The sequence below is a fragment of the Rousettus aegyptiacus genome, unplaced genomic scaffold (genome assembly GCF_014176215.1).
Source record: "Rousettus aegyptiacus isolate mRouAeg1 unplaced genomic scaffold, mRouAeg1.p scaffold_m13_p_5, whole genome shotgun sequence".
NCBI classification, from domain to species: domain Eukaryota; kingdom Metazoa; phylum Chordata; class Mammalia; order Chiroptera; family Pteropodidae; genus Rousettus; species Rousettus aegyptiacus.
In genome coordinates this window covers 10,792,591-10,798,590 of record NW_023416308.1, presented here as the reverse complement: position 1 = coordinate 10,798,590, position 6,000 = coordinate 10,792,591, and positions in this window count along the sequence as shown.

The following is a 6,000-nucleotide window of genomic DNA, read 5'->3' as shown; positions in this document are numbered from 1 at the left end:
GCTTATTATCAGATTTAAACCCAGGACTGTATGACTCCATAGATAGTATACCTTACCTTGTACTATCCTTCTTGGAAAGGGTGGCTTGTTGTTCCAATCCTTGATTTCTTACCCCCCGGAAACATGCCTTTCTGTAGCATGACTCTGGTCCTTCAGGGAGCTGCAGGCTGGGCAGTGCCTATGAGCAGGTCCAGGAACTTAGGATCTCGGCTCCTCCAGGGGCATGCCTGGCAAGGAGGCATCATCCCTTTGCCAGGGCAGATTTCCCCCAGCTCTCTAGGGTGCTGCTTTGCTCAACAGGTAGGTGAGCAGACCCTGGGTGCAAGAGCCCAGCCACGCACCTTGCAGGTTGGCTGGCATCTGATCTAGCCCTTTCTTCCCCTGTCTTCCCAGACACACAGGGCCTTGCTGGGTCTGCAATACCAACAGGTAGTTTTGTTGAGGGAATTTGTATTTTTTCTTTTCACTTCTCTCTTTAAATCTTGGCAGCAGGTGCTCCTCCGCCCATAGCAGATTCCAGGAGTCTCAGACAGGCGTCAGTATTGACAGAAGAAGCCCCATGGCCCAGCAGGGGATGTGGTTTCAGAAAAGGAGCTGAGCAAGCTCATTAGGATGGCTTCTCAGCATCCTTTGGCAGCCCCAATTACTTGGCGACGTGAATATGGATTCGTAAGAGGAAAGGGGCTCACCTGGGTTAGGGTTTTTTGTTTGTTTGTTTGTTTTAACAAAGAGGCAGCATAGAGTAAGATTTTAAGGTCTTTAGTTTTGCAGCCAGAGAGACCTGGCTTTCAATCCCATCTCTGCTCTGTGCTACCCCCGTGACCTTGGGAAAGGGCATTCACCACTCTGAACCTCAGTTTCCTTATCTGTAAAATGGGCATCACAATAATAAATACTTCGGAGGCATGCTGTTAGGATCACATGACTCAATGCATTTAGCACAGGGCCTGGTCCACGGTAAGTGTCAATAAAGATAGCAGTTCCTGGTGTCCTATCCGGAAATGGTCACATCCAGAGGAACGGGCTTCTTTCCGAAGAGTGAGGAAACTTTTCCCCAAAAGTCTCCCTGCACATTTCTTCTTACAGTTTATTGGCCAGAATCGGGTCACGTGCTCACTCCTAAACCAGTGGCTTGCTAGGCAAATGGAGTTTCCATGACTGGCTTAGACCAATGGTTCATTAGCCAGAATTAGGTCACCTGCTCACTTCTTTGAGTGGCAGTCAATCAAAAATCACCAAGCATGCAAACAAACAAGCAGGGAAATATAACCTATAATGAGGAGAAATATCAACTAATTGAAATAGGTCCGGAATGGACACAGAATTAGAATTAGCGAACAAGCACATTAAAATGGTTATTCTAACTGTACTTCATAAGTAAAAAATGTTAGGTAGAGATGCAGAAAACATAAAAAAAAAAAAAGATCCAAATTGAACTTCTGGAGATGAAAACTACATCTGTGAGAATGAAAAATACACTGCAGTATCTAAAATACATCCATTAGATAATACAGAATAAAAGATTAGTGAACTTAAAGATTTAGTGATAGAAACTTGTCAAGGTGTAATACACGGAGGAGAAAAGAATTTTTTAACAAAGAACAGAGCATCTGTGAGCTATGGGACAACATCAAGCAAGGTAAGATAATGTAATTGGAGTCTGAAGGACTAGAGAGAAAAGGGAGATTTTAAGATTAAACATATTTGAAGAAACAATGGGTAAAATTTTACCACATTGGATGGAAAGCTCAGACAGCAGGTAGATCTTGGCTTGAGCTCTGGCCATGCCACTTATCATCCGTATGTACCTGGGAACATTGCTCACCTGCTCTGGGCTTGACTGCTGAATCCAGGATTCACCGAGTTGCCTACCCGATAGGATTACTGTGAGGCTCACAAAAGATGCTGTTTATAAAGCACAGTGCCTGGCACATGCTCAGTCCCTGATACGGGTCTGCTATTACTTTATGAGAGTCTTTTCCAGCTCTGGTGTTCTGTGGTTTGTAGAAATTCCAGTGTTGACCCTTTGTCTCATTTAATAATAACAACTAACATTTATAGGGTGCTTATGATATGCCAGGTTCTCTGCTAATTGCTTTATCTGTGTAAACTTATTACATCTTTACGCCAGCCTCTGAGGAATGTGTCTTTTTTACACTTCTGCCCATTTTATAGATGGTAAAATGAAAGCACATAGAGTTAAGTAGTTTGCCCAAGGCCACAGCTGGTGGAGGCAACACTGGAATATTAACTTCTGAACTCTGCTAACTCCTGAAAGGCTCTGGTCATATCTCCCTCAGCCTCCATGTTCTATAGTTCACAGAACTGAGGCCCAGAAAGCCTAAGGGTCTTGCCAGATGTTGCAGAGTGAATCAGTAGCAGAGCCCCACCTGGAACCTGGTGCCTAGCCCAGAGCTGTTTTTGTAACCCTATCGCACCTCTATAATAGTGCCGATTGCCAAAGCTTTTCAGTCAATATGTTTGTCAACGTGTGCGACCAATTTCTTGAGGTCAGATAGGCCTGGGCCCTGGGCAAAGGCCCCTTTCTTGTCCCTTCTCTTGATTGTCCAGTGCAGGTGAGCAGCTCACTTAAGTCTTGTGCTCTCCAGCTAGCTCCCAAGTGTTCTGATGGAATAATTCATGCAAACATCTTACTCTCAGAGCCATTGGCATTCAGAAGAGCTGCTGAAAGTAGACAATGCTCAACCCAAAATAATGAATTCCTGCCGGCAGGATTTGAGGCATCTGTGCTGGAAATGTTTTGTAGTGGGGAGTGGGGGGGACTCTCACTGGTACCCCTAAATCACACTAATCATGTATTCTCTCTTGCTTTATTCGTTCACTTATATGGTCAACTTGCTGGGCTCTTCCAAGGACAGGGACTTTACTTGGTGAGGGCAGTATAAAAATAAAGATGGATGAAGCATTGTCCTTGCCTTTAGGGAAGACAGAGCGAGGAACAGATAACTATGACTGTGATATAAGTATTATTGCACTGGCATGGACCTGAGCTTATCAGGGCAGGCTTCCTGGAGGTGTCGTGAGTTGAATTTTGAAGAACTGATACGGTGTCGCCTCTTCCCATTAGGAGGGGAACTCCACGAGTGCAGAGACTGCAATGGTTTCATTTAGTGCTGCATCCTTAGCAGTCAGAACAATGCCCAGCATTGTAGGGGCTCAATAAATACTTATTGAATGAGGACACAGAAAGATAAAGATCCAGGAAAGGATTCCGGGCAGAAGGAACGGCGTGTACAAAGCCATGAAAGTAAAAAGGGGCACAACATGTTTGGGACTAGCAGGAGGCTCACTGCGGCTTTAGCCTAGGGCAGGGGACGGGTGAGCCATGGCTGAGGATCAGAGCATGAAGGTCCTTGAACTTGTTTGGACTTGGGCGTGGACTTGGCTCTGAAGGCAACAGGAGGTTTTAGATAGATTTGAAGCAGGGCAGCGTCATGATCAGCTTTATGCTTTAGAAAGATCATCCCGTCTGTTGTATGGACAAGAAAATGGGGGTGAGGGAGAGATGGCGGATGCTAGAAGCCCAGAGCAGCATCTGGTCAACTAGTCTGCACAGGGACCCCCAGTGAGAAAATCAGGCTTGACTGAGGGGGCGCAGGATGGGGTGGTATTGAGGCTTGATGGAGACCTTGTCCCCGCTCCACCTTTCCCGGCCTCCTGCTAGAAGGTGTGTGGTCATGTGGAAATCCCATTACCATCCCACCAGGAGAAGCCTCCCCTTGTTAAAATTCTGGGCCATGGTGTCTTGTATTAAAGCTGATATTAAGCCATAAAATGTAATATGTTATGACACCATAAAAATGCAGTGTAATTGCTATAAAACCATAAAATGTAATGTAACGGGCGCGGTGTCCATTACATTGCCTCACAGTCTAAAACAGTTCACTTCCACTGTGCTTTTAGACAAACAAACAATTCCGATTCATTGCTACCTCTGGAGAAAGGTATAGGAAGAGCAGGACTTGTAACGTAAACACCAAGAGAGAATACAGTGTGATGAGGAAGATGAGCCCAAGGCTTCGTAGTTGAACAGAACTTAGGTTCCAGTTGGTTCAATAATGTGTCGATCAGCATCCGGAAACGCAGAACCAGAGATGGGGATTCAGTCTAGATTTCTCCTGAAATCACATTTGCCTAGCTCCTCCCTCTGCCCTAATCTGCTCCTCTCACTCTCTTCTAGTAAGGGAACAACTGGTGGGCACTTATATCCCCATATCAGTCAGTGATTGGCCCCAGAATCTCCCCCTGGGGAGGGATGCAGACTTCCAGGCATCTCTGAGCAGGGCGTGCATGTGTGAACTGTTACCAGCCAACATTTGCGGTGGTTGGGCAATTGGGTGCACCGGTAAAGGAATGTAAGCAAATAACTTACAATTTGTAGCTGTATCACTTTGGCTAAAAGACTTCCCTTTCTAGGCCTGAATTTCTTCTTTATAAAATACAAATAGTATTACCTGTATTGTAAGATCTTTGTGCGAATTAAATGAAATCATAAGAAGTCTGATATAGTTTCAAGGGCTAGCGAAAACACTTTAATACACAGATATTCTCTCATAAATATACTCACATACACACAATGTCATTTATGTGTGCTCAGTATATTTTAACATTATATCACACACATACTATGAGAAACACCGGCCCATATGCGTTTACCGAAGTGAGTATACATATAGAAATGCCTGTGCATCTAAATATGCATATAGAAACAATATCGGGCCCATAAAGCTGTGCTAACAAAAAGGGCGTCTTGATAATGTAACTCAGGGAAGGAAAGGGACAAGGACTCCTCTGGATTATTATGCTAAGAGGGATTCAGTGCGGCTTTACCAATGGCTTAGTTATCTTGTACCTACTCCACCCTTTAAGTCAAACTACAGTGCCGGTGTCTTTGTTGTGAGTCAGGTGTTTGCAATAGATGGAGAAGTATGTGCTGGCGTGTGACGAGGGGACGGACAGGGTACCGACATCACCAGCTATGGGGAGGGCTCCAAGGGGGCGATGGGGAACTCCATGAGCCTAGAATGAAGATCCCATGCCTGTGGGGAATGAGGTAAATAAGGGAGAGTGGTCACTCCCATCTCTCCACCCTTTGGGGACTCCATATAGGTGGAAATGCATGGCTGAAACATAAAGAAAAGGACTGTCATGTGTGTGTTTGGATCACGTGTGTGGATGACTAACCTATGGGAAGACATTTGATAACATAGTATATATGCCCTCCATTCCCTTGCACCCCAGAGGGCAGCAGAGGTTAATTCTGGCCACATCGTAAGCAGGACCTTGGAGACCTTCTCCATGATCCCGTGTGTCGTGCTTCCTTTATTCACTTCGCCAGTGGTGAGGTGGTATAGACACTCTGCAGACCACAGCCATCTCATGGGGAGAAGATGGCCCTTTCTGATATGACAGCAAAGCCCGACCGTGCCAAACTCAGGCTTGGCTTCCGGGGCCTCAAAACCAAGTCTTGTTTCCAATGCATTTTACAACTCATTTCACAGTGTTATTAATGAAAATAACAGACCATAAAAGCAGGGAGGAAATGAGGCAGCGTAATGGCCCCACTGTGAATTTTGGTGAGACACCCAGAGAATCAGTGAGTGGCAAGGACTCAGAGCTGGTTGGGAGCTGGAGTTTGAAGGCAGAAAAGAACAGAATGGGCAACCCAGGGTTTTTCCGCACAGCTCAGCTGTCTGCCTGTCTGCGCGTGCCTGAGTGTGTGTACGTGAGAAAGAACCATGTGGATGCCTATCTGGGGGTGCCCATTGTGTAAATATTTGTGTCTGAGTAATGGGAGAGGAAATCTAAAACCCTAGAAACAAATGTTAAGGTTTTCTCAGGCCAGAGGAAAATATATTTTCTCCTGCACCATCGCCGTCCTGCCTCCCTTCTGCGTATTGAGGGGATTTTTAGGGAAGGAAGAACTACCAACAAATTTACTATGGGCCAAATGAAAGAAAAACTATGATTTCACAACTT